Source organism: Branchiostoma floridae, chromosome 5 (assembly GCF_000003815.2).
Source record: "Branchiostoma floridae strain S238N-H82 chromosome 5, Bfl_VNyyK, whole genome shotgun sequence".
NCBI lineage: Eukaryota > Metazoa > Chordata > Leptocardii > Amphioxiformes > Branchiostomatidae > Branchiostoma > Branchiostoma floridae.
In genome coordinates, this window is record NC_049983.1 from 7,367,279 (window position 1) to 7,379,203 (window position 11,925).

At 38.3% G+C, this 11,925-nt stretch overlaps 1 long non-coding RNA gene across 1 annotated transcript; it reads right to left on the reverse strand.

Moving 5' to 3' along the window:
- Window positions 1-1,274: 1,274 nt before the first annotated feature.
- LOC118415175 lies at window positions 1,275-7,800 on the reverse strand. The gene is made up of 2 exons (XR_004831084.1): window positions 7,660-7,800; window positions 1,275-2,120 (listed from the first exon to the last, which is right to left on the reverse strand). It is a non-coding gene; the product is annotated as an uncharacterized LOC118415175 (long non-coding RNA).
- Between the last annotated feature and the right edge of the window lie 4,125 nt (window positions 7,801-11,925).

An 11,925-nucleotide genomic window follows, 5' to 3' on the forward strand; every position in this document is an offset into this window, starting at 1 on the left:
ATGTAGTTATCTTAATCGATTATTGAGTTTTGAACCTTTGAAGTTTGGAACATAGCGGTCGGAGCGCGCTCTCACTTTGCGCAAAACTAGTACGGCTTGGTTTTTCATATCTCTCCAAGGAAACGGGTTTGAACTGTTGTGTGGTCAAAGGAAAACAAGGGAAGATAAATGTACTAGGTATTTGCAAGCAGGATAACGGAAAACTTTTTAACAACAAAATATACAAGTAGTATGTTTGGAATACCCCTCTCATTTCGTTTGATGAAGACAAACGCACTTCCGTACAGGTGTATGTGGTTCGTTTGGACGTGGGTTTCTGGCTGGAACGTGTAGGACTTCATGTTTCCTATTAGAATCAGATTTCTTAAATTTGGCTGAAATGTTGATAAATGCCTGTGAAGTCGTTATGTCAAATGCTATGCTGAAATCATGGATCATTATCAAGTTACTTGTTGCTTGGTAATATCATTAGTGTCGAACACATTGGGCATTCACTATTCCCCACCTCCGCACGTTTTCCAAACACCATGTCTACAAAACACTACACTACACTGATTGGGTTGGCATCCATCTGTCTCGGAAGATAATTGTAGGTAGACATGGTAAGGTCTGCATGGCCTGCACTTGGGTTTTTAAGGTGAAGGAGGGGTGTGCACTTCCTTCTCCACCCTCTCGTCTACTGGCGCACTAACATATTCACATACATAAACACATAACCAGTCCATTTATTCACCTGTACACTTGAGGTGGATACGGCTTCGGCTTAATCAAGTCCAGGTTTAGGTCCACAGGTTTGGGCTCAGATCCGAACCTGACCATGTCTAGTTGACATATTATAAGACAGAAGTTCTTGGTGAGAAGATTCTTAAGTCAAACCAATTGTGATATATTTGAATGTTGCACAAAATTTTCCATTTGTACCTCATGGTTAACTCAGGAACGTATGGAATATAGTCCTAAAACAGAATCAATATGATAGAGAGTCATATCACATTTCATCGAGGCAATCAGATCTAGATTTACTTTATTTATCCCCTTTCTGTCAAATCACCTACTAGGATTTCTAAATATAAATGTCGACATTAATACTTTGTTCAGTTTTGTTTAAATTTCAGAATTAGGTCAGGTAATTTGGTATCTACCCATGTTCCACACACATGTATACAATTTTAACACTTATTATACAGATAAAGTCAATCAGTGATGACAATAGGCCAATCCATCAATATCCGCCCCAGAGTCTATTATATCAAAATGAATGAATAAAGAGGCTCTTTTTCTCACAACTCTTTCTTTATTCCACACCAATGCTTCAGTAACCATCTGTCACCTTCCTTGGGACAATATTGGGCAGTATATGCACTGTACATGTAGCTATATACACAGATGTAGATCTTGCTGCTTTCAGATACAGTCACAAGCGTTTACATATATACAGTGATTGCAGATGTATGGATTCAAGGATGCACATTTCTCAGGCATCGAAATATGAACCAATGAATATGACACACTGCACACAAAAGGCATTCGAAACAATAGAGTTAACAGGTGTAGTTTAGTTTTTTTTCTAAATGGCATATCAAACTATCACAAATACAGGTATATACAGTACTCCAATTGGAAAAGCAAACTCACATTACACTTAGTATCAGCAGGATACAAATTATTGTGCTAAATACAAGATTCATTGTACATTCACTTAGTATATGCTTTATACAGTTTCATTAGCCTGAGTATCATCCTTCGTAGTGACCGCTGGCTCAGTACTTTCCCTTGCTAATCATGGTGGTTAGCAAGCAAGCAGGAGTTTTATAGAGACCTTGTCCTAAATATGTGCAACTCAGATGACTTGGCATCAAAGAGAACAAAATAAAACAACACAGCCCTATTCTACAATTCATTAGGACACCTATTTCTAACCAATCTACCTGACAATTTCATATTTGTCTACTAGTATATGACCAGTAGTCTTCAATCAGACCAAGGACATGGTAAACAACTGAAGCTGGTGTTTGACCACTCTATACTGACAGACAGCAGTGATGCATGATGAGCTTCATCTCCTGCTGTGTAATCTGCTTCCCTACTTCTGCCAGTTCACGTTTCCAGACATCGATGAACTGAAAAAAAGAAATACGTTTATGAAGGTTAGACATCCAGGTAAACAATATTAAAATAGAATTCAATCTCTAGAACTGGATTAAAAAAAAACAACAGATATTTACTTCTGGACGTTTCGAGTGACATCCATCACTATTCTTCAGCATCACTAGAATGAACTGGCAGGACAATTCAATACAAAGAAAAAAAAAGAAGTGTTCTAAGTGATGTACTTCTGATTAAACAGTTGTAACATCCAGTCACCAATGGAGATGTGAAGGGCATTTATCTTGTTCTCAGATAGCTAAAATTAAGTGATGAACCTGTACAATACATTACATGTACCTTACCTTACCTAGCCTAGATACCAGACCCCAGCCTGATCTCCAATAAAATATCTATCATAGATATTTTTGAGGCTATACATTACCTGTTTGGTACTTTACCTCAGTGTCCAGCTTAGATCAAGGAACCATGCATACATTACCTGTACAGTACTTACCGGGTATCCAGACCAAGAAGCTATGCATGTGTTACATATATACGGTACTTACATTTACGTGGTATACAGACAGACAAACAAACCATACTGATAAAATTCTTAGTTGGTATACAGACCAACATGCCATACACGTCTTACCTATACAGTACTGAGATGGTACAGACCAGCAAGCCATGCAAATATTACTTAACAATGTCAGGTCCCACCCTGGAGTACAACACTCCAACAATCTGTTGTGGGACATCAGCTATGTAAGTATGAATAAATTACTGGTTAGACATCTTAGACAATTCCAGCCATTGCCTGACCAAATACATTTTAAGTCTATAATTATAAGGTGCTGTTAAGTGTTTCATCTGCACTTGGCATATGTTGGCATATACAGGGCTCGAAATACCACCTGCATATGTAGATTAGTGCAGGTAAAATTGGAGCTGTGCAGGTATTTCTGGTATCTACATGCATGTAACCTGCACTAGTCCATGTAACGTTACTGGGTTTTATACATAAATGTCCTATGATGTAGGTGTATATTGTTTATTATTAGGCTGCATTGACTGTTACCATACATAAAGTAAAAAAGAAAATAGCAATAGTTCCTGAACAATTTTAGCATGATCCATACTTCCTAAATTCAGAGTGGTGCAGGCAAAATTTGTCTGGTGCAGGTAATTCTCAATTTTACCTGCACCAGTGCAGGTATGCAGGAAAAAGGCATTTCGAGCCCTGGCATATGTAGGCTTCATTCAGTCATATTTGACCATGGGAAACTAGAAGCATCAATGTTTTGGATTAATGTTACTCACAATTTTGGATTTTACCATTGGAGGGACCCAGGTGGCCATGCAGTATAGCTGGCAGCTAGAGTGAGTATCAATTTCTACAGGTGCACTAGTAGAGCAATACAAAAACATTTTATGCTGACTGAAGAGACCTTCTCTCTCAAACAGGAAGAGGTGCTGCCCACATCATTGCAATGCAAGGTATCAATATATATATTCAAGTAAACTAGGATTTGAAGCCTGGCCTACATGTATGTCAGGACATAGAGCTGTGGACAGGTACACAGGTTTATAAGGTACAGGTCCGGATCTGAACATGTACCTAAAAAGTTTGATCAACTATATGCAGGGCTCGAAATACCACCTGCATATGCAGGTTAGTGCAGGTAAAATTGGAGCTGTGCAGGTATTTCAAGTGTCTACCTGCACCTAACCTGCACTGGTCCATGTACTGTGGGTTTTATACATAAATGTCCTATAATGTAGCTGTGTATGGATTGTTACTAGCTGCATTAACTGTAACCACCTATAAATAATTAAGTATAAAAGAAAAATTGCAATGGTTTCTGAACACTTTTAGTAATATGATCCATACTTATGATCCATAATTTGTCTGGTGCAGGTAATTTTAAATGTTAGGTACTTTGTATGCAGAAAAAAGAATTTCGAGCCCTGATATGCAAGTTATAAAAATAGCCAACTGACTGTTATGATAATGAACTGTCATCATTGTATGATTCTATTAATATTAACATACATTGTATTTGAGCTTCATAACAAAGTTTTCTTAATTTTCAATTGCAAGCTTATAACAAATGTCATCATTAATTTGGAATTGACTTATCTGTGGTCTTAAAACCCACTAGTGATTTAGTTTGTTGTAGGTACAGGAACAGGTCCGGACCAGTACCTAGACGATTTTACAGGTACAGTACAGACTACAGGTACAGATAGTTAGGTCCACAGCCCTACAGGGATTATGACTGTTCTGACACTGCTTCAATATTTCTTCTTACCACATGCAATCACAGAATCAATCAACTTCAGTACATCGTGGAATCATACAAAAGTCAATTTTCCTAGCCTGGGTACCATCCCTATTCTACCGGGGCTCCTTACACTCGCTACCCTAAAAAAGCCCCGGTAGAAAACGGATGGTACCCTGAGGCTAAATTTTCCACCATTTCACAAAAAGTTTTCAACCATGATGTAAACCGTACAAAGCAGCTGGAATCATGAGGTAAATTGAAAAAAACAACACATTCTAAGTATATGCTAATGTTACAGAATGCCAACATCAATTCCACGGTCAAAGAAGATGTCAAATATTGAAATAACAAAAAAAATTCTATTGTTCTACATTCAATACGCTATATCTGGTCATTTGTCTAACCTTCCTGGGCACTTAGATTTCATAATAAAGTTTTTTTGGCCAAACTGTTTAGTTACACGCTCGCATCATTTGGATGTAATCCATATATCAACATGGCCTTAGTTCAGTTTCTAGAGGTGGCCTACACCAGCCTTGCATTGAGCAACACCATTAAAAAAATATAAAATAGAAAGATGGAAGCAGTTATTGTGTACTAGTAGCACAATAAGTTACACTTTCAAACTGGTACTAGTAGACTTGTGTGGCACACTACTGTGCTACATTGAACCTGAATTTAACTCAATCGGATTCCTATCATAATCTGAGAAGGATGTACATAACCACAGTTACAATTGTAGCCATTGTAGGTACCCATTTCCACCTAAGTGACTGAAGTGATGTCAAGTGCCTTTCCCAAGGGAAAGTGGCATGTCAGGGGATTCAAACATCAGTGGCATGTCAGGGGATTCAAACCCAGGACCTCTGGGTTCTCGGTCAAACACCCTACTACTAGAAGTAACTGTTACTAGTATGCCAATATGACATCAAGGTCAGGATGACACCATGGTTCATGTCCAGAGGATCAGGTTCTAGTCCGGACCCACTATAGCAGTATAGTAGTCCCATATCATATTTTGCGGTCTGCCTAAACACCACATACGACCACAACAACCACAAACGACTCTAATAAGCAGTGTATATGGGGCAATGACCTTGAATGACGCACTGGAGACAGTATTTATACATTTATGAATTTAAAAAAAACATAGCAAGTCCTGTGCATTCACCAGTTATTTCGACTTATTTCGCTGATTTCAAGATCGAAGCAATTCATGGCCGCCATGTTGGATCGCCCGTGCTAGGAGTCTGCCTGTGGATTTAGTTCTCAATACTTTCATAGACAGGGCGATAAAACTAATTGGAAGTTGTTGATTCATAGGTTATAGCATACCGCAATTCTATCATTGTCAACTTATAAAAACATGTATTCTAAGAGTTTTTCAGGCTCAAATGTTAGCAAGCATGATCCAACATGGTTGCCAAGAATCTCTTTCGATCTTAAAACGGAAATAACTTGAAATAACTGGTGAATACATAGGATGCTGCATTTTTTTTTGAATTCATAAATGTATAAACAATTTTTCCAGAGCGTACACAAGGTCGTTGCCCCATATACACTGCATATTAGAGTCGTTTGTGGTTGTTTGAGGTTGTTTGTGGTGTTTAGGCAGACACCATATATTTTGGAGAGCGAGACATGTGTAGAGGTCTCTGTATGTGTTACAAGTTACCATCTGTACGAGTTGGAAGTCGAACATTTATGTTATTTTCATTATCAACAACTAATATGCAGATAGAAAACGAAGGTGTAACATTCAACATTTCATTTTGTTTCATCATACTTTCTTTTTTCTCCTTTGGCATGGCTGACTGTTTAATAATTAATTTAGCAAACTCAGCAAACTATCTCCCCTAAAAGACAGAATAAGACCAATAACTCCTGTCAGTTTTTCCTGCCCGGTGCAGCAAGAATTTTGTGCCAGTCCCTGATACTAGTACTAAGTACCCACCTAGCCAAGCATAATAGAAAGGGTACTAGTAGTACTGATTTCAACTGCTCTGGCGCTTGATTTTGGTAATGGCACAGTCACATTCGTTGCAGGCCGTTGTACAAATTTCAAATGCCATAGAATTTTCAATGGAACAGTCATGGTGCCTCAACAACCCATCCAGAGATCAAGGGATATTAAAATACAATGTAGGTGAGGTGAGGTGAAAACTTTTATGCAGTCTATGATGGAAAAAACAGGACACTAAGGATCTAGCAATCATTCTAGGCATCCTTTTTGGTACCAAGATAGCAGCATTTTTCACAGCAATCCCTATCTATCCCTGACCTATCATGTGTCAAGACAGGAACATTTTGAGTGCACAGTCAGCATCTTGTACTGTTGTAGTCTTGTCTTTGTTTCATAGAAATTCATAGAGAACTAGGGAACATCAGCTACCGGTGTAATGACTTAAAGTTACTACTGTCACCGGAAGTGGGTACCCAGTGGACATTGAAACTAGCCCATCATTTGATGCCTTGTCCAGATACGAAATGTGTACGTGTAACACACAGTTAGAGCCACTCTCTAATTGCAGAAATCAAATTTTGTTCCTGTGTCAGCAAAGTAGTGTTCCCCTTTGTATGTTTGTTACAAATTATATACAATGCAGGGCTTTGCTGGAGAATCGCAGAACAAATTTTGCTGATTACCAATTTGTGTGCGCTTTGCTGGTGCAGAACCAACATCCCACCACAAGGCAAAACACTGTGATTATGAAAATAAACGATTTGAAGGTAACTTGTGCATTGTTTGGGAAATATTTACAAGTTTTACACTTGGAGAGTTGCATAGGGCCCCATTGTAGGCAGGCTGAATCTGCAGCTGGTACACCAAAAGGCAGACTTCACTTGTGATATGGAAGCTGGTTAGTTGCTATGGGGAGGATAATGTAACTGAATAAGCCGTATAAAAGGATTACTAGGACCTGCCATGGTAGCCTGCCCTACCTAGCCAGCCCATATTTTCCTGGAACCCCCTGTAAATCACGACTAGTCATATGCAAATACATTTATTTATTTATTTATTGGTTTATTTATTTTATATGCAAATACATATGGGAAAATATCTCGGTATCTGGCTCACAGAGACAAGAAATATCTAAGACTTACATGTTACTTGATAAGGTCTTCTTCTTTGAATGGCCTGCATCAAGGAGTCTACTAAATTGAACTGAATATTGAGGCATGCAATATTATATGGACCGTCAAAAATTATAGCCTTACCGTATATCTGCCCCGATGGAACAAAGGAATATTTTAGCCATGCTCTGAATACCGCCTTATACTTTACCTTTAGACTAAAGAGTCTTCTTTCCAGGGGAGTCCGTTCCTGCCACTGCCGACCGGATAATGCCAGGGATGGACGCCAGGCCAGGCAGGATACTGGCCAGCTGCAGGCAATCGCTACAAAAGGCCGCCATTTTGTTTGAAGTGATCAGCTGGTCTGCTCGACTCCCATCACGCAATGCGCGTCACAGCGTTTCATTACTGACATTAGTCTACCACCGACAAGCTTCGCTAATGACAGCGATCTGGAACACTGGATCGTAATCTATACCCGATACTATCGCCTAATGATTTCCCATTTTTAACGACAAGAAACGCTAATGACAACAGTATCGGGTGTAAGCGAACCCTTCGGTAACCGCAAAAAAGCGACCCCTTACGATCGGACTTCCGAAATTTCAAACAAAATGTGCGTTACTTTCAACACTTGAATATCAAAGTAAAACCCGTGAGCAAAAGATAAAAAGTGATTTGAGTACCCAAAATTACTTTGTAACTTTTCTACATACGAATGAAGGCTCACCTGGGGGATAACCGCTAACCGCTAAGCGACCCTTCGGTAACCGCAATAAAGCGACCCCTTACGATCGGACTTCCGAAATTTCAAACAAAATGTGCGTTACTTTCAACACTTGAATATCAAAGTAAAACCCGTGGGCAAAAGGTAAAAAGTGATTTGAGTACCCAAAATTACTTTGTAACTTTTCTACATACGAATGAAGGCTCACCTGGGGGATAACCGCTAACCGCTAAGCGAACCCTTCGGTAACCGCAAAAAAGCGACCCCTTACGATCGGACTTCCGAAATTTCAAACAAAATGTGCGTTACTTTCAACCCTTGAGTATCATAGTAAAACCCGTGGGCAAAAGGTAAAAAGTGATTTGAGTACCCAAAATTACTTTGTAACTTTTCTACATACGAATGAAGGCTCACCTTGGGGATAACCGCTAAGCGAACCCTTCGGTAACCGCAAAAAAGCGACCCCTTACGATCGGACTTCCGAAATTTCAAATATAATTTGCGTTACTTTCAACACTTGAGTATCATAGTAAAACCCGTGGGCAAAAGGTAAAAAGTGATTTGAGTACCCAAAATTACTTTGTAACTTTTCTACATACGAATGAAGGCTCACCTTGGGGATAACCACTAACCGCTGTCAGTATTAGCGGCGGAATGCCCGTGGATTTCATCACTACATATCGATGAAATCCACAGCCGTGGAGTTCATCATCCTTCTACCGATGAAATCCACAGCTGTGGATTTCATCAACATAGTGATGAGCTGTGGAGTTCATCAATCCACCGTCCTTGGATATACCTGTTTATTTTATTCACTGATAATGTGAATTATCGAGAGAAAATTGACACAAGATACTATTTACTAGTAACTATTAAACTATAAAGAACTTTATTGCTCGACATTTGTACATGGTACAAAGTATGGCAACGACTGTTACACAAAGTACAAAATAGGTGTAGAGAATAAGACTTGATATCCTAATTAACGTAACAAGAAGGGCTGACACATTAGTCTTTGATATAGTGTTACAATCGAGTTGGGCTATACATGAGATTCATTACTCTTTCTAATAGCAAAGCAGTCTTTGATATATTTGCCTATCCTTGCATTATGGGAGTCGTGGCATCCAAAGATATATACAAATCTGTCTGTATCATCGAGTCTCTTGAAATCTGCTGTACTGGATTCGAGAAATGTAAATAGCTCATTACGTAAAACAGCGTATCTAGAGCATTCCATTAAAAAGTGAAATTCATCTTCAATATGCTTTGGACAGAAAGGGCAGAACCTTTGGTCAGGGGCTACATTGTAATATCTACCTGTTTCAATATTCAATTTATGGCTGCTGATTCTTAACTGAGTAATCGCTTTTCGAATTTCAAAATTATTTATATCATAAAGGTATGTTTCTTGTTCATAACATTCTTTTGACTTGCTAAGAAGAGACAGCTTTGAATTGTTTTCAATAGAATTAAACCACTTTTGTATATATGTATCTTGTAGCCGGAGGCGTAGTTGGTTGACAATATAATCTATATTATAAGCCTCAGGTTTCATCCATATGTGTCCAAAGCCATGGTAACAGAGAATGTCCTTAACATGATTAATCCAGTCTTGATTATCAGTAAGTACAGTGTTGTATGCATCGCGAAGCAGAGAGTCCTCAGGTAAGTTTACCAAACGGTGCCAGTATTTAATGAGCTGAATTCTAGCAGGTATTATAATAGGAAAAGTTCCTAACTCTCCTCGCACGCCGTCATTAGATGATTTTGAATGAACACCAAGTAGAAATTTCTGAAAACGTGTGTCAACTATGTCAAATTCCGGTATATCTAAAGGGAGGCGTGTGTTATCGGTTGAAAAGCCATCCTTTTCTATATCAAGCCCAGACGCATGTCTTAAGAACATGTCTTTGTCTGGTCTTCTCTCAAAATTAATGATATAAGAATGAGTTGCATCAGTGCAAGTGCTCTTTCGAATCGACAGTGGAATATTATCGTCGATCTGAAGTTTCTTCAATAAGAAAGAGAGAGTATTTTTTGGAGAAGATATAGGGATGTTTTTTGAGACAATAAGTTTCAGTGTTTTCGAGGTATGGTCAAAGCATGTTAACTCAGATCCATACATGAGGATAGGTTTTACAAATTTGTCGAAAAGATCTTTACCTAGCGCTATGGAAATATTTTCGGAAGATAAAAGTGATTTTAATTTAAAGATAGCTCTCATAGCTTTGGTCTTTAGAAATTTTCTGGCTGTTTTAAATTTACCTGAGGACGTAAAAGGGATTCCAAGGTAGGTGTAACTGTCTGTAACTTCTATTTCACTATCATATATGAAGAATTCTTTTGATATTTTTTTTGTATTGCCTTTAGAGAAGATAAGAACTTTTGTTTTAGATACATTGACAGTTAATTTCCAATTATCACAATATGTTTGTAGAGTATTGATGCATTGTTGAAGTCCCTGCTTTGACAATGAAATCAAGGCAAGATCGTCTGCCCAGGACAGACAATTAATAGATCTAGAAGTTAAAGTAGCTGCATCACATCGGTCACGGTCAAAACATTGCGGCAGATCATTGATAAATAGGTTAAACAGCAACGGACTTAGGTTACAACCTTGTCTTACTCCACATGTGGAAACAAAGGAATCTGATAAACCATTCTCCATTCTAACAGCATAGTTGACATTCATATACATAGATTTCAATACATTGAAGAAGTTTCCATCGATACCATGATGTAACAATTTGTAGAATAATCCGTCACGCCATACACTGTCAAATGCTTTTTTCATGTCCACAAAACAAACAAACAATTTACCTTTCTTTTTTTGTGTGTATTTTTCAATAAGAGATTTTAGAGTGAATACATTATCAGCAGTACGGCATTTTTTTCGGAATCCAAATTGTGTGTCCGCTAACAAATTATTATCTTCTACAAAATTTTGTAATCTAGTATTTAGGAGACGCGTAAATAATTTAGATAGACAACTCGAGAGAGCAATGCCTCTGTAATTGTCAACATTCGACTTGTCACCTGATTTGAATATCGGAGTGAGAATACTAGTATTCCAGTTAGATGGAAATGAACCTTCTGAAAGAATAGTATTGAAAAGGGTAACCAATGACTGGTATAACTGTTTTGATCCCTGTTTTAACATATCATTAGAAATAGAATCTATACCACAGGCCTTTCCAGACTTTAATTGTTTGACGCCATCTAAAACTTCTTCCATAGTAAATGGATAATCCAGCAAATTAGATGGGTTTTTATCTAAATGTTTGATTTGTTCTGTGATTGTTTTTTCAAAATCCGTGTCAAAGTTTTTATTCTTTGTAAGTCTTCGACACATGCTCAATAGCAATACTTGTTAAAGTGGTTCTAACGTTCTTTAAGAATCACAAAAATTCACAGGAAGAAACCGATTGTGTCAGGAACATTTGAGCATATTTGAATGTATCCGAAGAGGTTTCACAGTAATTCAATGAATAAATCAAGTTGCAAAAAATCACGTTAATGTCTACGTAAACTCTCTCTTCGCAGCTAGCGGCTGAACTGCCAGGAGCTAAGATATTTTCTCGAAAACGTTGTATTTCTCGATAACTTGTACCTTTGTGGCTCGAGAGGATTAGCTTTATTGACGTCACAAGGCACGACCGCCTTCACTGCCGAGCGGAGACGAGAGGCAACGCCCCCTGGCGAGATGCTGGAGAAAAGCAACAGAGGTATCACAAGTGGAGTACAGAA